Source organism: Erpetoichthys calabaricus, chromosome 4, assembly GCF_900747795.2.
Source record: "Erpetoichthys calabaricus chromosome 4, fErpCal1.3, whole genome shotgun sequence".
Taxonomy (NCBI): domain Eukaryota; kingdom Metazoa; phylum Chordata; class Cladistia; order Polypteriformes; family Polypteridae; genus Erpetoichthys; species Erpetoichthys calabaricus.
Window position 1 is genome coordinate 196,544,965 of NC_041397.2, and position 27,713 is coordinate 196,572,677.

Consider the following 27,713-nt stretch of genomic DNA (forward strand, 5'->3'; position numbering starts at 1 on the left):
ATAGACTTTTTCACTCTATAAATCTAAGTCCTTATGAACTCTTTGATCTGTATCTGTAAATCACAAGCAAGAAAAATATTAACATTGATAACATGCTTTACATTTTAAACATTTAACACTGTGGTTAACTTTACTTCATCTTCCTATAAACTAGAATTCAATTCTCTATGTTAATCATATTCTTTCAATGCACCTTAAAACTGTTATTTTTCAAAGTACAATTCCAAAATCATCATTTCTTAATAAAGACAAAGTCAACTATAATTCACTTCCCAAGTAAAACAAACTATAATCTAACATTTTAAAATAACACACATCTCCAGCACAAATCTGACAGCACTGTAATATTCAATATACTTAACACCGGCATGAAAACATGGTGAATGTGCAGTTCAAATCGGGCAAGGGACACAGATTAGTTAGTCACACTTATCATCTTGAGCTTTATGTGAAACTGATTCTTGTCCTTCAATATATTTATAAAATGTACACATTTTTCGCTTTGAAAGATTTTTGTAACATAACACAATTCTTGTTAAGTCAGTAATTGTAATGTGATTGAAAGAAGTGTAACATATTTTAGAACTTCATTACTGGGAAATGTAATTCGATTACAGTGATGCTTTACTTTGTACCCCCAACTTGTCAGCCCAACAGTCTATCACAATATACCTGTTTATCAATAGCTTATTTATTATCTGTTTCATAAATGGGTAGAATTTACTTTTTTATCAATATTGTGTAGGCTACAGATAGGTACATCAGTTATAGCAGAATGATATATAAAGTTAAACATGAACAAATTTAGGTGAAAATAAAATCAAGGTCAGCTTTAAACAAAGTTGAGTAATAGCTAGAGAAGGGGAAAGCAACTATCATCTATGCATTTTCAAAACTAACTCTTCTTATTTAGCATAATGAGGAGTCAGAGCCTTTCTTGGCAGCATGAGTCCCAAAAGATAAAGCAATCTTGGGGTAGTTGAAAACATTCAAATAGACACCTATAGACAGACTTTGGGATGTAACAGGAAACCAGACTAAAACTCCTGTGAGCACAGGGAGAAAAATTAAATTCTACTCAGATCACATAAGTATTCAGGACTGTGGACCTGCAAGGTAGCAGTGCTAACTACCATGCAAAACATTGAAAAGTACGAAAAAAGGCAATTTCTTATAAACATATGAAAAAGATCTCTAAATCAATTCTTGCAATTATTTATTTTTTTGTACCCACAACCTTGTAAAGGCTTCTGGACTCCTTTGAAGCTGAAGTTAAGAAAGCCATTTATAGTATTTTTTCATAAATGAAGCCCTGTTTAGGCTCTCTCAGTTATGTGAGTGGAACTGAAAAGTTAGAGAATTTGAGTTAGGGCTTTTTTGCTTGTTCAAAGGAAAATTTAAGGAAGTTGTGAAACACATGCTTCAATCTCCCTTTTTAATCAGTTTTCTTTTAGATACAAAATTGTGCAACTCATTCATCTTCTCCAGAAAAGTAAATGTTAGCTTCTTTCATGATTTTTTCATTCCAACTTATTTTAACCTTAAGCTCTCTTATCATCTGTGTAAAACTAATGTGTTTATATAGCATAGAATAGTAATAGTAGTAGTACAAATTTCATATGGGCAAAATAAAATTAAACTAGTTAAGCTCCTATCATGTGTTAAGCATACTGATTACAGAGTCATATATTTCAGAAGTGTCAGGTAATTCTAAAGAGTTACCCAAAGTTGGAGACTAATTCATAATTATCCAGCCTCTTTTGTATCAATTTCTGCTTCAGTCTTCTTAGGTAAGTCTCTACAAAGTTTGCTCACCTAGATTTATCCCAATTGTTCTGAAAGATTCTCTAACACACTGTTTAGATGTATGTAAGTATCTGTACACTACCGCCTTCAAATATTTTTTGGAGTTTAAGCCGGGGCTTTGGCCATGCACCTCAAGAATAGTCAAAGACACTCCAGCATTACTTTGGATGTATGCTTCAGGTTCCTGTCATGCTGAAGGGTGAACCATCACCCCAGTCTAAAGTCTTATGCATTCTGAAGCAGGTTTTCTTCAAGGACCTCTCAGTATTTCCTGCATTCATCCTTCCCTCAATTCTGAGGGACCCATTTTTCTGTTCCTCCCACTGAGAAGTACATCCATAGAATGATGTTACCATCACCTTGCTAAACCGTAGGGATGGTATTAGGCAGGGATGGTATATAAACCAGAAATAGTGGCGTTCTGCACAAAGTATTTGGTCTCATCAGACTATAGAATCTTTTTCCTCATGTTTTCAGAGTTCTTTAAATGCCATTTAGCAAACTTTTACTCAAGAGCAGCTTCCATCTAGCCAGTCTACCATAAACATTTGATTGACAGAGGCTGAGATGATTATCCTTACAACAGGTTCTCCAAAGTCAACAGAGGACTTTTGAAGGTCTGTTAGTGTGACCACTAGGTTCTTGTTCACCTCCCTGAACAAGGCCCTTCTTGTCTGGTTACACAGCTTGGCTGGATGGCCAACTCTACAGTAGTAAATGTTCTGCTGGTTCCAAACTTCTTCTACTTTACAATTATTAAGGCTATTGAGTTTGGGGTGACACTCAAAGCTTTAGAAATAGTTTTATACCTTTGCCCTGATCATTACTTTATCATAACCTTATTATAAAATTCTACAGAGAGTTCATTGGACCTCACAAATTAATTTTTGTCCTGATAAGCAATGTGAATGTGGGACTTTATATACTGTACAGTGACGAGTGTTTTCTACACTATGTCCAACCAATTCAGTTTGCCACAGTTGGACTCCAATAAAGTTCAAGAAACAGCTTAAGGATAATTAAAGCAAGCAGGATGTACCTGACCACAATTTATAGTGCCAGGGAAAATGACTTAAATGCTTTCTGAAAACATATTTTCACTTTCTCAACATAATTTATTGAGTGTAGATGGGGCAAAAATGGCACATTTATCACTTTAAAATTAAAGAAAGTGAACGGATCTGGATACTTTCTGAATCCACTGTAACTTATGCATATTCCTTTGCCCTTGTTTATGCATTAGGCTCCTAATACATCCAAACTGTACATATATTAATTGGATTTACTTTGGTTGAAAAGTACATATTATGGTAAAATTTATGCTCCAATTTCCTTAAAAAGCTTCAACTTGAATCCTCAGTGTTTCATGATGCAGTTTTTGTAATACAACAAGTGGATTGATATTGCATAATAAAAATTTAGTGCGGGAGTACATGCCTTACAAACAATGTCCTGCAGTCATCTGGACTGCTTAGTAGACAAAGCCATTTGACACATTTTTGCTGTGCCATGAAAATATGTTCTTATTCAAGCACATATTAAATATTCTACCAATAGTTTGCATTACTTTATGCCCACACAACAATGCCATTAAATGCTAGAATAAACAGTAACATTATACTGATGATTTAAAATGTACTGCACATTCTAGCTGGTGTTTTAATACTTTACCATCCTAGTCTGTAATCTAGAAATTGAGAAATTCTATACAGAATTTTTTAACTTCTTTTGTTTAAATGAAGTTGTAATACAAATATTCTCATATTCATTTCACTGGCCAATTATTATTATTATTACAGTACTAAGCCCACATGTTGTGTCATTATAAAGCAATTTTTATAGTTATGTGACATTCTTTGTATACCTGCAGCAGTACTCTGTGATTTGTTTTAAGATACAGAAAACTAAGTTCTATTCTATCCATTGCTTGCTAATTGAAGATTATTCAATCAACACAAATATCTGACTTATGCACTCCTCCAAGTCAATTTGCTTGCTGTGAGGTACAACATTAATAATTCACTTTTTTGTCAACACTTTTTTATTTAGTATAGCTCTCTTTAAAAGGCTTTAAGATTACTATTAGTGTTTTCAGAATTTGGTATAGTAGTTATTGCTGCTGTCTCACAGCTTCAAGAGACCGGGTTTGAATCCTAGCTTTGGCACTCTCTGTGCATTCTCCCAGTGCCTGTTTGGGTTTTCCTTCCAGATCTGAAAGTTTTGTATGTTGGGCTAATCGGCTATCATAAACTGGCCCAGCATGAGTGACTGTTTATGTGCACTCCACACACTGAGTGTGTCCTGCAATGGTCTAGCACAGGGGTGGGCAGTGTCGGTCCTGGAGAGTCGTAGTGGCTGCAGGTTTTTTTCCAACCCAGTTTCTTAATGAGAAGTCAATTATTGCTGATGAAGCACTTATTGCTTAAGAGACATTTTGATGCTTCATTTTAGTGGTCTCGCTTGCCAAGGTTCACCCACCCTTAATTGCTTATTTCAATCTTAAACAGCTGCATTCAGTGTTTTTAATGGCTCCTTATTTAGTAATAAGATGTAAATGACAAAGCAGTCAGCAGTTTACCATCTAGCTTGTTTCCATTTACATCTGTGTGTGTTAATCATGCACTGTTCGATTTAATAAAAAACTTAATAGAAAAATGTGACAGACTGAAAATGAGACGTTTTAGGCTTCAACTCATTTGGATGACATCCATGTAAAGGGAAAAATCTACAATATTAGAACCTTACATTGCAGACTAACAAGCCATAAAATTAAATAAGGTCTGAGATTAGCAAGGATTGGTTTCTAATTAAACAGTTGAGTTGGAATGAAAACCTGTAGCCACTGCGGCTCTCCAGGACCGACATTGCCCACCCCTGGTCTAGCATGCTATGCAAAGATGATTCCTGTCTTTAGCCCCAAACTGTTGAGATGTTTAGTTAATTGATGTCCAAAACATCCTTATATGGTCACATGGATTCAACCAAATCAACTGCAAATAGACACCAAAATTGCTAATCCATAACACATGAACTGTCACATTCAGAGCAAAACAGAGCAGTTTCAATTCAATTAACTCAATCAAATCATCATTGTTTTAGCAAACTACCTCCCTGTTGAGGCACACATAAAAAAACAGTGAAGAGAGAGAAAGAATAACCCAGATTTGTTGAAGTGGCTCCCAAATGGGGCCACCTCCTCCTTCTTTCCAAAGGTCTGTGGTTCAAAGATTGGACTGGATGGGTATCATTGTTATTCTGAGGTACCATTAAATAAGTTATTTAGCATCCTTTTGATCCTCAAAAGTGTTCTAAGGCTAATTCAGTCAAGAATCAATAACATTTGATGTTCACTGATGATTTGGATTTAAGTGATTCAATCCTTATAGACTCTTTCCTCTGATGTAGGAAAGAGACATAAAACGAACTTATGAAAATACTAAAGGTGTTTCAAAGGTTTAATTACTCACTTGTTTCTGAAATGGGGCTAGAATTATAATAAACTTCATTGTCCTTTGCCTGCCTGCAGGCTGTTCCCCTGTGAAACACAGTATTGACAACTTACATTTCAGCCTATTCCAAGAGTTGATTACATACAAACTGATAATGAACAAGTGAATTACAGAAACAGGTAGGAAAAATAAAGCAATTTTATTCCTGTATCATGTCCCTATGACACTGAATCTACAGAAAAACTGCAAAAAGATGATCAAGGAAAATAATGACATGATATTTACTGGTCTTATTAAAATGAATAACAGGTTTCGATGTTATTTCAGTACTTATTGGCATATTACCATTACTGTTTAATTTTTAATAGCAGCTTTACTCAGCTGCTTTACCTAGAACAGAGTTCTCAACATTAGTCCTGGGGACCCCTTGTGACTGCTGGTTTTTGTTCCAACCAGCTTTTGTTTTTAATTGGACTCCTGGGGTAATTAAGTGATCTCTTATTTAACAAGTTCTGTGTTTTGGGAACAATATAGAAATTGGAAAACTAAGTTTGTTAAAAAAAAAAAAAATAAAAAAAAATTAAAATGTACTAAGTAGTTATATAGGAATAACATTTTTTTTTCTTTGTAACAATATTTTCATCTTGATGTTCATTCTGTTTTTCCGGGTGTTCTAATTGTTTAACTAATCCATTATTTACTAATTAAAGGGTCTGATGCTAAAGTAGTTGCAGCCTTTCACGATTCAGTGTTGATTGCCTGGGTGTTTGCTCTATTCATTTTTAATTGTCATTATTAAGATACAAAAAAGGGGGGGGGGGGGATACTGAACTGAGAATATAAATATAATATATATATATATATATATAACGAAAGCAACAAAAGAGATTTACGCATTTAAATCAATAGCAAAAGCAGAAATATTTCTAAATGTCTTATAAATGTAAAAATCATGCTTTGTGCTTTCTTAATGTAGAATACAAGAAAAAAAACAGGTAATTAATTGAGATCAGGGTTATTACTTGTTGTCACTGATTACGAATCTGGTTGGAACTTGGAACAAAAACCTGCAGCCACAGTGGGCCCCCAGGATCGACCTTGCGAACCCCTGACCTAGAAGAGGAGCTTCTGGAAGTTCAGATGAAAATTCTAGGCTTATTTAACCAAATATTTTGTTTCATGCTTTAATTACTGTATATTTTGTAAAGGCTAACAATGAAATCAACATCTCAGTCTACTTGATACAAAACCCTCATTAAAACATGCCTTATCTATCCTCTTTCCTTTTTCAGAGGCATAGGCAGAGTAGGATAGACTCACTTTTTCTTCATTGCTGCAGCAGTAACATATGACACCCCATGTAGTGGGAAAGATGGCAGAGGGATCCATACTGCAACTAAAACGATTGCAAAAGCAACCAAAAATAAGCTTTGGCGAATATCATTTATACTTAGTTTACCAGCGGCGAATGAAATCATTGAAACTTTAAACTAATTATATTGTAACAGATGCTAAAGGCCATTTTTTTATCGTTTTGTTTTATGTGCCATTAACATATGTGTCAGTACAGGATCCCCCATGGCTAGTTTATGCATGGTTTATGCATCTATGATGGGTGCAAGGGACACACTGTGAAAATGACAACAGACTTGGAGACTCGGACGTAAATAATTCCAAGTACACGGAGCAGTTGTAGTAGTGAAAAGTGTAGTGTAGGCCAAATGGTGAATTTCAATGTGAGGCTGGTAACACTTGTGCCAAAATAATGAACGAAGGGCTGAATATGATGCAACCAGTCATCAAAACGCAAGGAAGGCATGCAAAACCTTTGAGATTCATCTGCCCATCATGTAGGTCCCCTATAATAAGGATATCAGTGCCACGTGTAATTCAGTTGTCCATTCTGATTTGGCGCAGGCACATTAAGGTGTGATTGTCATTGAGCTCTTTGTGTTCATGCATCTTTGCCTGCCATTTCTCGTTTAAATTAATGTATGCTCTGTGCAAAATGGTGGACTGTACACCAGAAAATTTGCATTCACAGCCACCTGCCTGTTCTTTCCTCACGCAGAGTGGTATCATGGCTGGAGCAGAGCTGTAGAAATGCATGCCACATATCTACTTAGATTTTACCTCAGATTGTAGCAGCTATTGACAGCTGTGTTCTCACAATCAAGGGGATATGAGACAGACCATTAAGGAATGGAAAGTTGCAGGAGTTTCTGAAGCACTGAGCTAGAATCACTTGCTTGGCATAAAAATGTGGTGCCTCAGGATAACACACAGATCTCAGACACACTGAAATCTAAAAAGCAGGGAAATTCAATGAGTAGTACCAAAACAGACATTGCCTTTCAAAATATCTGACTCAAAGACACAAGGTCACACCAACTTTAGTGATAACCTTCATTTGCATTTTGAGAAAATCGTGGAGGTTACAGTCAAGGAACTGTGGTAATACACAGCAAGGAAGCTCACATGGGTCTGAGATCATTTGTTGCTTCTCAATCTTCTATCATGATTCATCACTAGATGATTTAACCAGTTTTGGAGAAAATGAAACTGAAACTGGTATCTAGAAGTCTTGTTGAAGAATGCCAAGTGAGATTACTAAAAATTCTGATTAAAAGCCAATTCTCAGACAAGTCTAACAACAGTTTGTGGGAAATCTTACTGACAAAAGAGCTTTATTGCACAGATTTCCACAAAATTCTACATCTTGTTGAGATCATGCGTGTTCTGTCTCTTTTAGCAGGTCAGTGTGAAAGTGGCTTTTCAGAACACAACAGAGTAAAATCAAACCTTGGAGGTTTTAGTCACAATCAGCACAGAAGGCCCATCACTTGAGCAGTTTCTTGAGCCCTGTGTCAAAGACTGGCTACTTCAAACAAGAGTTAAAGAGGACCAAATAACACTGAATGGCCCTCTGACACTGACATCCTGATGGTCAGTGACATAGACTGAAAGCCTGAGTAAAATACACTGTTCTTAACAACTGCACATAGTTTGAAAGTTACCCAAATCATCGAAACAGACGTAAAAGCAGACGCAAGGGAAAGATGTATTGCACAGTTCAGGATGGATCAAGATCAGAATTAAGAAGTGTTAGACAGGGAGACACAAAAAGATGGTAATGCAAAAACAAAAGTGGGTTTTATTTACAGGTGCCCGGAAAACAGAGTCAGGCAGGCTTTATTTTCTATTTAACACAGTACTCAGTGCAACTGACTCGCAAAACAGAGAAGCTATGTCCCAAAAAAAGTGAAACTGTATAATATTTACAGATGAGTACTGTAAGTCCCCAAAAGAAAAAGAAGCAAAGACAATAAATTTACAATATACTGTATACATAAGCATTTGGAAGTCTTCCTAAATAAAAATGCAGTTAGGAAAATTCTACACAATTATACAATCCACAAAAAATATTTACTAAGAGAGAAATCATTGTATATATAAAAACACAAAAAGTGCACCACAAATCCAAATCATATAAATACCTCCGCTAACACTGTACTATAACTAGGAGATATTTATGTATCTATGTACAAAAGTATATATGTACAAAATAAGGCACAAGCCATTATGCTTGATGTACTTCTAAGGTTAAGCTATACCACACTCACTCACCACCATGACTGAATCAAAAGACAACCACCAACTGACAGGAAGTGCCTTTTATACTGGGGAGCATAACTTCCAACTCTCCCTTCCTCCAATTGCGGCTGACGCAGGCACGTTCTGCTTATGGGCTACACACCACCCCGTAAGGCCTTTAATAAATTACATGGTGGAATTGTGTGCCTGCTCAAGCGCACCCATGATGTGCTTCAGCCGGACAAGTTGGTCCATTCTCCAGACTTCCTATAGTAAGTTGCTTTTTTGTAATTTTATCTCGGGAACTCTGAAATAATGCATGCATTAAACTATCGCTTTTACTTTGCAGTTGCAGATGGCTATGATGCCGCTCATGTTTTGATGGGGCACAGGTGATGTCCAATAGGTCTTTCCTAAACCCATGTACCCCCAGCTGTTTGTGTCACGCAGCGCAATCCGGCCTGAGCAAAATTAAAATATCGGCGGAAGCACCTGCTCACACTTCAACTGTTTAAAATAAGTGCCTTTATTGTTCTAAACATAAGCTGTTTTGCCCAAGTCTTAGAACTTTGTTTCTTTAAATTGGTAATGCCTGGGAGGCGTATTACTACATATCATACTCAAGGGGAAAAAAAAACAAAAAAACACATGAGCACTCCTACAGTTTAGCAGCAGGTTTTTTTTTTTTTTTTTACTTTTTATCAAGGATGATCTTATAATGCAGCCCTTTAATATCCATATCTGTTATTGGCTCATAACCTTTCACTGCCATGTCTGTAAATTAAAGCTGACTCCCTCAATCTATCAAGCACTGCTGCCAGCAGCCATCACAAATTCCTTCACTGATCAGTCACTCTAAGACAGTGAATGTTAATTGTGTACCACACGTCAATAAATCAACAGTGAAACAATAACTGAATAATGCAGTCTTATAATAATATGCAATACTGACAAAATTATATTGTAACAAAAAAAAAATACTGAAACATAATATCACTGTAGGAGAAATCAGAATTTTAAATAGTTCATGAATAAGTAGCATTACAGTCTGCATAAGAACATCTGCCTTTACTACTTCAAAAGAAATAACATATAAACGATTATCATAAATATTCCAATTTTGAAGCAATGCATATCTTGTAACAAAAAAATGCAGTGCATTAAAAAAGTGTACAACTTTTTCAATTAAAATTTATAAGAAAAGTGTGTAAAGAAACATGCTTCGACTGTCCAGATTGCAACGTTAGGCTGTGCTTTGGTGACTGTTTGAAAACATAACATACAAAGGCAGTGTACTAAATTTGTATCAGTATAGCAGTGGACAATAGATATACCGTTCCTTCTATATTTATGTTGACTTTTTAGTAATTAAATGTTTCTCTTACACATAACATTTTTTCTAGTAGAAAAAAATTCAACTCTTCTGGCTTATTTTTCAAGGGGAACGCAACGCTTTAGGATGCTTCATAGACCTCTTCTGATGGTTGAAGTGAAAAGATATAATTAAAACCACTGTAATTCAATGCTGCATAGAAATAAAACATGAAAACTTTCATAGGGATGAATACTTTCAGTACTCTCAGAACAGCACCAAATTATCTCTCTCTTTTTCTCAAGAATAAATATTCCAATTTTGAAGCAATGCATACATATCTTGTAACAAAAAAATGCAGTGCATTAAAAAAGTGTACAACTTTTTCAATTAAAATTTAAACAAGCACCCTGTGTGCCACAAAAGCTTGGAACAATAAGAGTCAAAATAATAGTCTACTGCTACACAAGTGAGACACGGCTATCAAAAAATAAAAAAGAAAGTCTGTGCTCCAATCAACAAGCTTAAGCCTCTGCATATTCAGTACAATGGCTGACCCACTCTTCCAAACAAAGTGCCACAAAGACAAAGCAAACCCTACTCCTTTCCCAATGCAAATCTACAGCTCTTGCATTACTCTGGCAGCAGCTACATCTCTGCCAAGCCAAACATTTGCCTAAGCAGCCTTTTCCTATGCAACAGCCCAGAATGTGGCTTCTTCTGATACAATTTTTGTGGTCTAATTCAGGGTCAGGAATGCCCCTAGAAAGTCTAGTGGCCTTTCTCTGGTGCTCCTTCTGATGGTTCTAGATATCTCTGGACTTCTGAATCCAAATACACAATCAAGAGATAGAGATGATAAAGTGAAGTCATCATCAGATGTAGACATGTTTAGTGAAACTATTGCATACAGAACTGACAACATCGAATCGCCTTGATATGCCTGATGAATTCCATCTCATGAAGAATAACTGGTGCAAGTAGCTTTTTGGCAAAAAATGCAAAATGACTTATCAAGTAGAAAGACAAGAAATATGCTATAATTATAATAATAATAATAATAACACATTTTATTTATATAGCGCCTTTCCCATGCTCAAGGCACTTGCAGAATATAAGAAAGAACGGCAGGGTATGCAGTATATAGCATTGTACTGTAAGTACTGTTTATAATGCAGCAACTGTCAAGGTTTGTTTCAAGGGAAATGTGGAAGTCACTAAGCCCTGCACTGTAGTAGCCTACAATAACAAATTGGGTACATCATTCAAGCAGATCAGGCACTGACATTCAACCCTCTCGTGTGAATCCAACAGAAAAAATATTATAAGAAAAGTGTGTAAAGAAACATGCTTCGACTGTCCAGATTGCAACGTTAGGCTGTGCTTTGGTGACTGTTTCAAAACATAACATACAAAAGCTGTGTACTAAATTTGTATCAGTATAGCAGTGGACAGTAGATATACCGTTCCTTCTATATTTATGTTGACTTTTTAGTAATTAAATGTTTCTCTTACACATAACATTTTTTCTAGTTGAAAAAAATTCAACTCTTCTGGCTCATTTTTCACAGGGAACGCAACGCTTTAGGATGCTTCATAGACCTCTTCTGATGGTTGAAGTGAAAAGATATAATTAAAACCACTGTGATTCAATGTTGCATAGAAATAAAACATGAAAACTTCCATAGGAATGAATACTTTCAGTAGGCACTGTACTGCTCAGAACAGCACCAAATTATCTCTCTCTTTTTAAGATGGTTCATCTCTGCCTGCTAAGTGGCAAGTCTTTAAAAAGCCTATCTACTCATTTATTTTCCACCAGAGTGAGAACACTAAACTTCATCCTGAAATTATTAGTGAGGCAAGTGACTCCTGGGGTCAGTGTAGATCTATGAAATCTCCAAACGTCCAGTCTCAATTCAGAATCATCCGGCCAGAATGTATTTCAGCAACATTTAGCTCAAAGCAGAAACCAACCATTGACTGGACAATTTAACAAAACACTACTTAAAAAGTATTTCATAGCTTTAGTAGTTTATAAGTAGAAATATTCTAAAAATTTCTGAAGTGTCACAATTTATCAGTAATAAATTAAAAAAAGAATGAATAATGCATTCTTTCTGTTGTATGGTTTGTTTCTCTTTTTTCCTAAAGAGGTACCTGTTATTACACAAACAAATGAAGAGTAGCATTTGTTAAGATGGCTGTGTTTCAAATACCATAATGCTGAATGGAGAAAAGCATCCACCTATTGCCTAATACCTGCTCAATGAAACGTTTTGTGGTATATGGTTAAGCCTGGAGTGGCACAGTATCTGGTAAAGGTACTGGAGCTGTTTTTAAAAAGGTTTTGTTTATCACAGCCTATGACTTCAACAGAGATGAAAATCTTCTGCAAGAGTAATTGAAGAATAAGATACATCACAGAATCCCACAGATGCCTCAGAAAATGAAAACTGCCACCCAGACATAAAATAAAAGCTTTCCTACACAGATTCTGACAGACGTTGCATTAACTTTGATCACTTATTTCTGTCTGAATCATGGGTTTTAAGGATGTGACACAGATGATGTTTTGTTGTAAATAATATTCCCAAGTGTGATGAACAAAAACTCATGTTTCAGAAAATTACACTGAGTATAGGGAAATTCCATTCATCTATCCAATATTGAATATGTGTAAGTTTGTTCAAGGTCATGGGGTAGATAGAGATAGAGAAGATATGTTTTAAAGTCACAGATGATAGGAGGAACACCATCAAACTATAAATGTTAGATGCTTTTAACAAGTAAACATTAAAATATGTCTATAAATATTGTAGAGGTGGATGAACATATGGTTACACTGTATACAGAAGTGTCATAGAGGAGAACAGTAGTGAAACAGACCATTTTAAAACTGTACATTATCATTATAATTTTATATATTCAGCCCCATCATATCAGCTACCCACTGCCAAAATTTAAGATCTTTGCTAAGACTATCTTAGAAGAAGAAAAGTTGAACAAAATACAACACCAATATATCAGTATTTTATACAAATAAAGATATGTTTTCAAATGTAATTCACACTCCTAAGGGGCCATCTTTCACACTATAAATGCCTCTCCATCGCTACTCACTAAATTTATATAGCTTTGACAAAGCTGAAAACAATTAGTTCCCTTAACAAATGTCTGTTAAATCAGGAGACAGTGAAGGTATCCATTTAGTGTCATTATTTGCGGGTCAGCAGTGGACCCTACTAAAACAATTAATTTGAGCCACATCTCACTAGCTGCCTGAGGCATTCTTGAGAGGACAGTTATCTGGCCACTACCAAGATGCCTTCATTGTCCTGAATAAATAAGTCACTAGGGGCCACAAGGTGGAGTTCTACAGGTTCAGTTCCAAGATTTCATGGAGGAAAAACCAGTGTGCTTATAGAAGAAGGTGCAAGTAGGAAGGCACATTGTGTAAACCTTTCCCTTGGTATTTATTTTACAGTAAGTTAATAAACCACTGTTTGTACCATTAACTGGGCCTCATTGGCTTTTTTAGGGTTCAGGGGCAATCCACTTGTTGCTTTATTCAAACTTCCTCACTTAAAATATGTATATCTGATAATTTTATTTCCCTTCAGAAAAATCAAAAGTTTGATTGCTAATAAACACACTAGAGATGTTTCCAACTCTGTGTGCTTTGTTGTAATAAAACTAATGTTGCATAATTATTAAATTCTTATGCATTGCGCCTTTGTAATTTCCTTTTTTTGTATGCTACAGAACAAACAGAGCATATTCTGCTTTCTACACCTGGGTCAGTATTTAATTAAATGCTAGTTTTTCAGCCGGTATTTGTTTACTTTTGTTTCTCTCTTTTGATTTAATTTTTATACTATATGAATTGCATTATTTGTTGTTTTGTCCTTCGAGGCAAAACAATCCCAAAGCATCTCTGTTTTAAAATATTCAGTTCAATTAAACAGAATCTTTCATATTCTTTAAAAAGTCCTAGAGTGCTTATTTAGATATTTAAATATACACAAAAAAAATGAAAATTACCAAAGCATGCAACATTAACAGTATATTCTTCTGTGCACATATCTATTTATGTTAAAGAAATAGATCAATAAACTTTTCCTCAGTTGCTCCACAAGCAACAATTAATCTAAACATCAATCTAATAAATGAAAATGTAGGAGAATTACAAAAATTATGTTTTCAAAAGATATAGCAATCCAAAAATGACTACTTGGAAATAGAAGCATCCATCTATACTTCCATCCAATGTCAGACTCCACTTAATCCAGTTCATGGTTGTAGAATCTGGAGCTTATCCCAGTAACCCAGGGCACAAGACAGGGATCTAACACTGGCCCAATGGATGGCACTCCCATGCAATAATTACATTCACTAATATATGGCAAATTCACTAATTAACCTAATCTTTGTAAAGAAGACAAGTGTACTGGAGAAAGTCTCATGGCATCATAGGTGGAACATTACAGTAGTTTAGATTAGACTAGATAAAGTTTATTAATTCCATGGAGAAATTCAGAGCCATACAGCAGCAGAAACATAAAAAACAAGGGTGCAGACTCATGTCAAATTCACATAAATAACACATGGGCAAGGATTCAATTCAGCACTCTGGAGTTGTGAGGTAGCATTACTAAGGTCTGTGTCAGCTATGAAATCCATAAATAAAAACAAAAATGCAAAAACAGAAATACAAAAAACCTCAAGTGATCAGCGCTTCTGGGATATCTTTGGAATCCTAGAAGGCCATGCTGGAATACTTAATAGATATATAAAACTACAATGATCTTTTTCTTTGTCTATCTTCTATTCATATGTTATATTTAGTACTAAGACTTTCCTTCAACTCTTCAGCTCTTACCAAGATATTTAAAAACAATTTACCAATTACACAATGGAATACCTGCAAGGAAGGCCTGGAGGTGTGGCTCGATGGCGAGTGCCTGGTGGCCGGGCCTGCACCCATGGGGCTCGGCCGGGCACAGCCCGAAGAGGCAACGTGGGTCCCCCTTTCCATGGGCTCACCACCTGTAGGAGGGGCCAAGGAGGTCAGGTGCAGTGTGAGTTGGGTGGTGGCTGAAGGCGGGGACCTTGGCAGTCCAACCCTCGGCTACAGAAGCTGGCTCTTGGGACGTGGAATGTCACCTCTCTGAAGGGGAAGGAGTCTGAGCTAGTGCGCGAGGTCAAGAGGTTCCAGCTAGATATAGTCGGGCTCACCTCGACGCACAGCTTGGACTCTGGAACCAGTCTCCTTGAGAGGGGCTGGACTCTCTACCACTATGGAGTTGCCCCCGGTGAGAAGTGCCGAGCGGGTGTGGGCATACTTATTACCCCCTGACTTGAAGCCTGTTCATTGGGGTTTACCCCAGTGGACTAGAGGGTAGCCTCCCTCCGCCTTCAGGTGGGGGGACAGGTCTTGACTGTTGTTTGTGCGTATGCGCCAAACAGCAGTTTGGAGTACCCACCCTTTTTGGAGTCCCTGGAAGGGGTGCTAGAGGGCATACCTTCTGGGGACTCCCTCGTTCTGCTGGGAGACTTCAATGCTCATGTGGGCAATGAGAGTGAGACCTGGAAGGGCATGATTGGGAGGAATGGTCCCCCCCGATCTGAACCCAAGTGGTGTTTTGTTATTGGAATTCTGTGCTCGTCACGGATTGTCCATAATGAACACCGTGTTCAAGCATACGGGTGTTCATATGTGCACTTGGCACCAGGACACCCTAGGCCTCAGTTCAATGATCGACTTTGTGGTCATGTCGTCGGACTTGCGGCCACATGTCTTGGACACTTGGGTGAAGAAAGGGGTGGAGCTGTCAACTGATCACCACCTGGTGGTGAGTTGGCTTCGATGGTGGAGGAGGATGCCGGTCAGGCCTGGTAGGCCCAAATGTGTTGTGAGGGTCTCCTGGGAACGTCTGGCAGAGTCCCCTGTCAGAAGTAGCTTCAACTCCGACCTCCAGCAGAACTTCGACCACGTCCCGAGGGAGGTGGGGGACATTGAGTCCGAATGGGCCATGTTCCGTGCCTCTATTGTTGAGGCGGCTGACCACAGCTGTGACCGTAAGGTGGTCAGTGCCTGTCGTGGCGGCAATCCTTGAACCCGTTGGTGGACACCGGCAGTGAGAGATGCTGTCAAGATGAAGAAGGAGTCCTACAGGACCCTTTTGTCCTGTGGAATTCTGGAGGAAGCTAATAGGTACCGGCAGGCCAAACAGAATGCGGCTTTGGTAGTTGTGGAGGAAAAAAACTTGGGCGTGGGAGGAGTTTGGGGTGGCCATGGAGAACGACTTTTGGACGGCTTCGAGGAGACTCTGGTCCACCATCTGGTGTCTCAGGAGGGGGAAGCAGTGCAGTGTCAACACTGTATATGGTGGGGATGGTGCGCTGCTGACCTCGACTCAGGACATTGTGGGTTGGTGGGGGGAGTACTTCAAAGACCTCCTCAATCACACTAACATGCCTTCCAATGAGGAAGCAGAGCCTGGGAACTCTGAGGTGGGCTCCCCCATCTCTGGGACTGAGGTCACGAGGTGGTCAAAAAACTCTTTGGTGGCAGGGCCCCAGGGGTGGATGAGATACGCTTGGAGTTCCTCAAGGCTCTGGATGTTGTAGGACTGTCTTGGTTGACACGCCTCTGCAACATCACATGGACATCAGGGACAGTGCCTCTGGACTGGCAGACCGGGATGGTGGTCCCCCTCTTTAAGAAAGGGGACCGGAGGATGTGTTGCAACTACAGAGGGATCACACTCCTCAGCCTCCCTGGAAAAGTCTATTCGGAGGGTCCTGGAGAGGAGGGTCCATCAGATAGTCGAACCTCGGATTCAGGAGGGACAGTGTGGTTTTCGTCCTGGTCGTGGAACATTGGACCAGCTCTACACCCTTGGCAGGGTCCTGGAGGGTGCATGGGAGTTTGACCAACCAGTTGTGGGCTTGGAAAAGGCGTTCGACCATGTCCCTCAGGGAATCCTGTGGGGGGAGGGGGGATGGGGGGTGCTCCGAGAGTATAAGGGCTGTTTGGTTCCTGTACAACCGGTGTCAGAGCTTGGTCCACATTGCCGGCAGTAAGTCGCACCCGTTTCCAGTGAGAGTTGGACTCCGCCAGGGCTGCCCTTTGTCACCGATTCTGTTCATAACTTTTATGGACAGAATTTCTAGGCGCAGCCAGGGCGTTGAGGGGGTGAGCTCAGGATTGGGTCACTGCTTTTTGCAGATGATGTTGTCCTGTTTGCTTCATCAGGCCATGATCTTCAGCTCTCTCTGGATCGGTTCACAGCCGAGTGTGAAGCGGCTGGGATGGGAATCAGCACCTCCAAATTCGAGACCATGGTCCTCAGCCGTAAAAGGGTGGAGTGCCCTCTAAGGGTTGGGAGCGAGATCCTACCCCAAGTGGAGGAGTTCAAGTATCTCGGGGTCTTGTTCACGAGTGAGGGAAGAATGGAGCAGGAGATCAACAGGAGGATCGGTGCGGCGTCCACAGTGATACGGGCTCTGCATTGGTCTGTCGTGGTGAAAAAGGAGCTGAGCCATAAGGCAAGGCTCTCAATTTACCAACCGATCTACGCTCCTACCCTCACCTATGGTCATGAGCTGTGGGTAGTGACCGAAAGAACGAGATCGCGAATACAAGCGGCTGAAATGAGTTTCCTCTGCAGGGTGTCTGGGCTTTCCCTTAAAGGTAGGGTGAGAAGCTCAGTCATCAGGGAGGGGCTCAGAGTAGAGCCACTGCTCCTCTGCATCGAGAAGAGTTAGATGAGGTGGCTCGGGCATCTGATCAGGATGCCTCCTGGATGCCTCCCTGGTAAAGTGTTCCGGGCATGTCTAACTGGGAGGAGGCCCTGGGGAAAACCCAAGACACACTGGAGGGACTATGTCTCCCGGCTGGCCTGTGAACGCGTCGGGATTCCTCCAGAAGAGCTAGAAGTGGTGGCCGGGGAGAGGGAAGTCTGGGCATCTTCGCTCAAGCTGCTGCCCCCACAACCCGATCTCGGATAAGCAGAAGAGGATGGATGGATGGACAATGGAATACAACAGGACTGAATACAATCAGGGCAGCACGTTGGCGCAGTGGTAGTGCTGCTGCCTTGCAGTTAGGAGACCTGGGTTCGCTTCCCGGATCCTCCTTACGTGGAATTTGCATGTTCTCCCCGTGTCTGCGTGGGTTTCCTCCGGGTGCTCCGGTTTCCTCCCACAGTCCAAAGACATGCAGGCTAGGTGGTTTGGCGATTCTAAATTGCCCCTAGTGTGTGCTTGATGAGTGTGTGTGTGTCCTGCGGTGGGTTGGCGCCCTGCCCAGGATTGGCTCCTGCCTTGCGCCCTGTGTTGGCTGGGATTGGCTCCAGCAGACCCTCGTGACCCTGTGTTCGGATTCAGCAGCTTGGAAAATGGGTAAAGATTGCCAATTAAGAGTTAACAGAGAAAAACTACATTTGTATAGCATTACTCCAATGTAAACACTGACAAAGCTGTAAGATTAAATCCAGGTATTATCTGAAAATAGAGACACTGACTGTGAACAGACAGTTATATAACGAATCATTGGAATAGCAAGAAGAAGAGATTTTGAGGGTATTGTTTAATTTGTAGGTAGATGTCTCTACTCAGGAATTCACTCAGTAATTATTCAGACTGCTAACTATGAACAACCGTTCGTACAAATGCAGGCTCTCTCTTAGATTTGCAGCCTTTAGCTCTCTGGTTACAGCGGAGAAGGGGCAAGTAACATATGGTACTCAGTGGTTTTGAAATTAATAGGTTTATAATAAGGAGCAGAGTTCTAAAGGCGATAAATGTAGAAAACAAACACAATGTGAAAAAACATGATTATGGTAACATCTCATGACAAAAGGAGGTTATTCATAAGCTATATAACATACTGGTTAGGCCTCTCCTGGAGTACGGTATACAGTTTTTCCCTCAAGGCTACAAAAACATAACAATGATATAAAAAGTCCAGAGAAAAGCAACTAGGCTGATTCTAGGACTTAGAGGACAAACTATAAGGAGAGATTGAAAGACCTGGATCTTTCTAGTTCAAGTAAATGGTAATTAAGAGTTGACTTCATTGAAGATTTTAAAAGTACGAGAGGAATTCCTACAGTGGATCCCAGCTGTTAATTTATGAGTTCCAAGTTAACATACATTTGTGTGCTGAAGCAGGCTTAATTTGTATGCATCTACTTATATAACAATGGATTATCTCTGTATAAGGCTACATTATGATTGGCAGATCAATGAAACATTAGGTCAACATCAAACATTCTTGTGGCAACTAGCAGATTTCAATTATCTTACTATAAGCTACACCACAGCAGAGACGTCAGTTCACCAAAAAGATGTACCCAGACAGATAAGATCACATTAATTACAGAGTTAAATATACAATTAATTCTAACTTTGTTCTTCAGGTGCTTTAGTAGAGTGTTGCATTACTGACATGTTTCCTTTAATACATAACTAGCTTGCATGAGCCCCTTTTCATCTTCAATGAGATTGCTACACAGATAAGGACTTCCCTTACATTGACTCTTGCTGAAAAGCGTGGGGACCCCTTTGTTGGGGAAGGATAATTACTGTCACCTTTAAGTTTTCTCTTTGTATTGATGTTTTATTTGGACAACCAAATCAATGCTATTACAGAAATAATGTAAAAACTCAGACATACATTGTCTCAAATGTTGATAAGTGATGAATAACAGTATAATTAAAATATTTTAATTATAAATTTTAATTACAAAAAATAAATTTTTAACATTTTTAAATTATTCATAAAATTTCTTGTCTTTGGACAATTCATTATTCCACTTACTTTATAGCATAATAAAATATGTTAAAATAGAACTTTCACAATTATTGTTTGCAAGAAAAAAAAATCTTTGGCATTAACAGATAACGTTGGTTAGTTTAAACATTCAATTTGTTAATAATAGTTGGGAAAGGGGATAAATGTAATTAGGTGCTAAGTAAACAAAAGAACCACTTTAACTGTACATCGTAGTTAATAGAAATTCTCTGCACAAACCTGCTCTGGTTAGCATATTCCAACTGAATTTGATTAGTAAAAGCTAAAGCTAAAGCTGCAGTTTTAAAATTTCGATCTTATCTTATTTCCAAAGCCAGCAAGGGGAAATGTCAGAGTTACGTACTTTTGTATATATTTTTTTTAACCTTCCCAGGACTTTCACATTATATATACCTACACAAATAATGAAAATTACCTTGTATTGAGACAATTAAAATGGATTTGACATTGATAAAATTGAAACAGGATTTTATTTTTTTTAAATGAAATTATAAAATATTTTTGACCTACACTTTCAAAACATTTAGGAATGGATAACTACATGTGTATAGAACTGAAGGCATATGTGGTAGAATTAAGATACCTACTCTGACACGGCAACTATAGACATTTCATTTTTATAAATTTCTGTCCTGATCTGACCTATATTGTATTGTAGTAAGTCATTCCTTAGCCTCAAAAAATTATCAAGGAATTGTTTTGGATGCTTGGTGGGGGGTAAGGAATTCAATGACTGCACACATTTATTATTTCAAAATGTTTTCAGCAACAGTAAAAAAAAACTACACTTTCCCACAGTGCCATTTTCTAGGTATTATGGATGCTGCCATATTGTGCATTTTGCTTAACCTGGTTGCCAAGCATTTGCTAAGCTGCACAACTGGTTATGTGCAACAAATAACATCATGACCATGAGGGCATAAAGGTCAGTATCACATCCTTGCTTTTGTTGGAAAAGATTTATTTTGATTTCTGGTTTTGACCTTGGATAGTTTTCTGACTTTTCTCCATCTCTCAGTTCTAAATAAAACAATTAAACCATCATTATCCAATGTTGTCATTATAGTTAAATTCTCATAATTTAAGAGATCAGTTTAAATACCTAGGGGTAAATATCACAAGTAAACATAAAGCTCTTTATCAACAAAATTGTGCCGTCTGTATGGAAAAAATTAAGCAAGACTTGCATAGATGGTCAACCCTTCATCTCACTCTAGCCGGAAGAATTAACATTGTTAAGATGAATATCCTTCCTAAACTTCTCTTTTTATTTCAAAACATTCCAATATATATCAATAAATCATTTTTTAAGCAATTAGATTCAACAATAACCTCATTCATTTGGAACTCAAAACACCCACGTATCCGAAGAGCGACCCTACAAAGACGGTGAAGGTGGCATGGCTTTACCTAATTTTCAGTTTTATTACTGGGCAGCAAACATACAAGCCATAAAAACCTGGACACAAATAAATGAACATACACAGGCTTGGTCCGCAATAGAAGTAAAAACCTGTAGTACTTCTTTATACTCCTTGCTCTGCTCTCCAATAAATGCAAGTTATCGCAAATATACTAATAACTCAGAATATGGAACCAAATTAGAAAGCATTTTAAGATGAAAAATCTTTTATCAGTGGCACCTCTGCAAGAGAACCACCTCTTTCAACCTTCGCAAGTATATCCAGTTTTTAATACCTGGAAAAGTTTTGGGATTAAAATGCTCAGAGATCTTTATATAGACAACATATTTACATCTTTTGAACAATTACGTTCAAAATTTAACCTCCCAGCTACACATTTCTTTCACTATCTTCAAATTAGAAATTTTGTTAAACAGAAATTGCCCGATTTCCCCCACCTCGCACCCTCCACAATGCTGGAAAAAATACTGCTCAATTTCGGGGAATTAAACACTATTTCCGTATTATATAAAATCTTATTAGAGTCCCTACCTTTCAAAGATCCAAGAGGACATTGGGAAGAAGATCTCTTAATCAATATATCAGAAAAAGAGTGGAAGGTAGCACAGCAGAGAATTCACTCGAGTTCTATATGCGCAAAGCATAGAATTATTCAACTAAAAATTATATATCGAGCTCATCTGTCTCGCTTAAAACTGTCCAAAATGTTTCCAGGGCAGGATCCAACCTGCGAACGCTGCAACCAAGTTCCTGCCTCACTGGGTCACATGTTTTGGGCCTGCACCAAATTAACATCATTTTGGACAAAAATTTTTAAGTGCCTTTCAGACAGCCTTGGGGTCACAATTCCTCCTAACCCATTACAGTAATCCCTCGCTACTTCACGGTTCACTTTTCGCGGATTCACGACTTCGCGGATTTTATATGTAAGCATATCTAAATATATAACGCGGATTTTTCGCTGCTTCGCGGGTTTCTGTGGATAATGGGTCTTTTTACTTCTGGTATTTGCTTCCTCAGTTGGTTTGCCCAGTTGATTTCATACAAGAGATGCTATTGGCGGATGGCTGAGAAGCTACCCAATCAGAGCACGCAGTTAAGTTCCTGTGTGCTGCTGATTGGCTCAGCGACGGAGTGCTGCATTAACCAGGAAGTCTCATCTCACTCATTCAGCATTAACGTGCTCTTGCTACTGCATTCAGGGGATTATCACCTTCATCGTCATCATTTTTACTGCGCAGCATATTCATCACCATCATCACGTCATATATAGCTACGTGTACTTCGCTATACAGTAAGTGTAAACTTATCTACCGATTTCATATTGCTTAGCAGTTGTCCCTGTTATTAATAGAGTAAAGGGTGGGTTGTAAACAATACAGGGAGGGTTTAAAAACATCCAAATACACGTTAAATAATTAAATAAATATGGTGTCCCTACTTCGCGGAAATGCAGTTATCGCGGTCGGCCTTGGAACCTATCTCCCGTGATAAGTGAGGGATTACTGTAACAGCTGTGTTCAGTGTTCTTCCAGATGGACTTGAAGTGGAGAAGGACAAGCAAACGGTGATTAAATTCACTACACTTTTGGCACGCAGACTTATTTTGTTAGAAATTGGAAGAATCCTAATTCTCCTCTGATAAGTCAGTGGGAAACCAATGTTTTATATTATTTGAAATTGGAAAAAATCAAATTCTCAGTTAGAGGATCTGTACAAAATTTTTTCAAAACCTGGCAGGATTTAATCAATATTATTTTAGAATAAGAGAAATAACTATTACCGCATTTAATTCCCTTCTCCATCTCTTATTTACATAGATATTTATTTCTCCCTTTCTTTTGTTTAATGTTGCCTTATTAAAAAGCCTTAAGCAATTTTCCTTTAGCTAAGCTCTCCTTCTCAGGGGTGGGGTTTGATTGGTCTTCAATTTTGTTGGGTTATAAATTGATCTACAGTATTTGTATGGAATGATTACAATGAAAATTAATAAAATAAAAATATATAAAAAAAAAATTCTCATAATGATGCAGCATTAGTAAATATTTATAATTCTATAGATGTTTTTGCAATAATTAAGAAAATAAAGGAAAGGAAAGATATCATTATGGACAAGAATGGTTGGCATTAATTAGGGCCTCACAGCTCCAGTAGAGAGAGTTAAAATCCCTGCCTGATTCCTATCTGCCTGTTGCTACCTAGATCAAATGAGTGGATTGATCAATGTAAAACTATGAAAAAGTTAATCCTTTAACAGTCATTTTTGATATTTATAGTCTACTTAATATGTATGAAGTTACACTGTCCTCTGCCTGTGTGGATGATTATTGTCTAAATACGTAAAGCATTGCTTGGTTAATTTTAGCTGAATTTACTATATATTCCATTATTGTACATTATCACCGCAAAGGACTGCGAAGACAAAGGAAAACATGTTCGCTCTTTGTATTAACATTCATTAATATGTCATTAACAAACATTTTGCAATGCTTCTTTACATCTTATTTGTTTATTGGCAGTATATAAGTTTGCAGTAACTATATAAAATTAAAACTATACATCCATTATAAAGATTTATTAATGATGGTAATCAAAATTATAATAAAGTTACCTAAATAACATATCTATATGAATAGACAGAAAAGTTTATTTGAATGTATATGCTTAATGTTTTATTTTAAATATGTTTTAAATATGTGTAAATATAAGTCTAATGAAAAGTGTGTTATAGAAAACCTACAATACACATTTATTTGAATATTCATGTGCATATCAAATCAATCATAATGCTCTCTAAATCTGATAAACACACCTTCTTGAAACGGCCTTTATTAATCATTAAATGTCAACAACAGCAAAGACTGGCACAAACACGTTTGAGGTTGCAATTCAATATTTTGATTTAAGAGTTCCCTATCTTTTCTTCCTCTCTATCTCTGAAGTGCAGTAGTGTCTATGTTCTTCCTTTAGGTCTGGCTACTTGACCTACTGTAATATCATTGCTGCCTTTTCTTCTCAGGTCAGCATAAACAATAAACCTTCTGTACAAACAGTATTTATAATAGTCACTTATTCAATGTTTAGATCAAGTATTGCTATAATAAAATAATAGGAATGTTTTACACTGTCAAGTCTCCATCTTAATAGTTATTTCTTTACAACAACACATGCCTCTTGTTATTAGACTACAGAACTCTAATGCAAGCATCTTCTGGAAGACATTCAAGCTCTACATTTCACTGTCAGCATATTTAAGGCATTTGTACACTTACTGGTTGGTTGGTCTAGGGTGAACTTCTAATCTTGAGCTGCAAATTCCTTTTGTTCTGAAATATTTCTTAAATCTTTTGATTTTTGAAGCCTTCTGTTTTCCTTCAGCTCAACTTCTTTATTACTTGTTTGTGTCATTTTGTTATATTTATAACTGATCCATGTTCCAACCATTGATACTGTATAATGTTGACTCCTCTCTTTCCAATTGCTAGGGTCCCATGCAGTTAGAACACTGCTGTGGTCGATTTATTCTAGCCAACAAGTTAATTGTAAATCCAAATGTCCACACAGTAGTTTATAACCCCAAACACAATATCTGGTCACTATTTTAGGCAGAAGAATTTTTCTCTATGGTGCTCAGCCACACTTCAGTGTTAGCCTAAGAAAAAAGAACAGAAACAAAAGCAGGAGTTAATTTACAAGGTCTGCATTATAAAAGATATTGATACCGTAAACACAACCAGTAATCCTGGATTTTAAGATAAGGTCTATTTTATATTCTTGGAATATTTTTTTTGCAATTATAACTATTACCTACACCACCCATGAATGCAAGTTACAAAAATGTAATCATTCCCTGAGTTCCAAAGACTGTAAAAAAATCTTTGTTTTTTTGTAAAATGTTTTAATTGCGTTTTAATAGCCAACAGAGACTACCACATAGATTCTGGAATAAATCACCAAACTAATTGTTGATATAAATACAGTAACTGCAAGCATAAACCACAATATTAAACACGAGAAGTTCCTGTAATAATAACATTAATCCATATGACTTTTTTTCTGAAATGCATGATGCTGTAATTTACAATCCATCCAACATCCTCAACCATTTTCAAAGGTGAGTAATCCTGTTTACATTAACAGGGATACAGTAGATGCATGTCAATATTCATCTGTTTATATCAACAGAATGTTTGTGCAGCTGCCCATTGGCAAATATTACCTGGAAAGTCATCAGAAGACATTAGATGAAAAGGGATCTGCAAAGATCCCTGGGGAAAATGAAATCCCATATCATACCACTTGTTTATTGGAGGCCTGACCACCACTTGAGGTGATTATTAGTCTTAATTTCTTATTTTGCTGTAAAGTATGGCACTATAAAATAATCTAACAGAGACTACTGAAACTAATCAATGGTTTGCTTAGTGATGCATCCGTCTGTTTTCGTCACACGTCATCAGAAAGGACAGAAAATGTATATATAATAGATGTGACAATAAACACGGAATTTAGAAATAAATTAAAAGTTCAAAGTATATACATTCTCTAGTCTGCAATCGTGTTGCTAGTGGATGAAACTACTGAACATAGAATGCAAGAATAAAAACTGAATGATGTTCAAGATTACATAAAATGTATTTATACAACCATGAGTACAAAATGCAGCACTTAACCAGCTTTTACTTTGTTTACTTTTTGTAGTAACAGTGTACAATATTTTGAAAAAGAATAACATTTGTAGAAAATGAAGCTGAATGAAAGGATCCAGTGATGAACTTTGTAATACCAGTTCTCTCTCTTTTCCAAACAGCATTATATAAGCAATTTCACAAATGAAAAAATGTGTACTTAGGTATTCCTATTGAAGACAAGATTGAAAGTGTTTTTATATTCTGCACTATGTAAGAGATTTTACTAAGTCATAAATTAAAGCGTTGGCATATCCACATGACTGGGGGTAAATGTGTTAAGATAATCCAACACAGTCAAGTAGTATTCTAAATAAACAAATTATTTATTACCATTTGCCAGACCCACTGCAATTACAAGAAAAAAAACATTTATTTGAAGTGTGAAAACTATTTTAATATGTTATTGTACTTAACTGTTTAATCTCCACATTTATACAACATTATACACAGTGCCCATGAAAAGAATTCACCTACTTGGAAGTTTTCACATTTTATCGATATACAACATTTAATCACAGTCGACTTAATTTGGCTATTTTGACACTAATTAACAGAAAATGACTCTTTATTGTCAAAGTGAAAACTGATCTCTGCAAAATGGTCTAAATGAATTACAAATATAAAACACAAAATAATTAATTGCTCAAGTATTCACCCCCTTTAATATGACACATATAAATCATCACTGGTGTAGCCAATTAGTTTTAGAAGCCAGATAATTATTTAAATGAGTATCTGTAGTCAAGGAGTTTCAACTGATTGTAGTATAAATGCACCTTATCTGGAAGGTCCAACTTATAGTGAGTCAGTTAAAACCTAACCTACACAATTAAGGCAAAAGACCACTATAAGCACCTTTGTGAAAAGTTTCCTTTTTGAAAATCAGAGAACACACACACAATTGTTATGCTGTAATTCTGATTGGATTAACTGCACACCCGGTTCAGTGAAACTTTGGTTCTCATGTTAAAACGTGTAAATATCAACACTTATTAAGTGAAATGATTCTGGGCTTTTTAAGCCTTCTCTATTACGTCAGTGGAGGTGTGGCTGAAAACAGTCTCACCAAAAACCCAAAATGAGTGCCCTGGAAGAACACCCCATATTTCGTGTTGAGTTATGACAGGTTTACCAGACGAAAAAAAAATCCCTAATTTGTCTTATATTTTAAAAAGTACTCATTTCTCATGCACAAAGTGCATATTGCTAGGTACATCCTTCAATGTATTAAAAATCACAACAATCAGATACAGTATTCCATATCTATGAAGCAAAGTATACCAATTGGGAACACACAAGTGCAGTATCAAGACGCATAGCTTCTGAGATGATCTGTTTAGCCACATGCTTAATTTGACAATATTACTAAGCATTTAGGCTTATTTAATCAAGAACTCCAGAGATCATTCTGAAAGATGATCTACTTCTGATTCAGTAAACTGTAATCTAACATGTGGAGGTAGGTTTTCTTATTTCAATATCGAATGCAGAGATTTTACTCTGCTACCCCAGGACTTCATTATTTTTTACAAGAATAATAAAATTTATGCAAGCAAACAGCCATTCCCATATCATTCAGCATCATAAATAAATTAAGAGTGATTGTATAGGTCT

At 37.3% G+C, this 27,713-nt stretch overlaps 1 long non-coding RNA gene across 6 annotated transcripts in view; it reads right to left on the bottom strand.

The window, feature by feature from the left end:
- The window catches only part of LOC114650484 (uncharacterized), a 605,078-nt gene that overhangs the window by 305,350 nt on the left and 272,015 nt on the right, over positions 1-27,713 (bottom strand). For all 6 annotated transcript variants that reach the window (XR_007934844.1, XR_007934843.1, XR_007934842.1 and 3 more), the window contains one exon: positions 24,681-25,060. This is a non-coding gene — a long non-coding RNA (uncharacterized LOC114650484). The remainder of the gene's footprint in view (positions 1-24,680; positions 25,061-27,713) is intronic.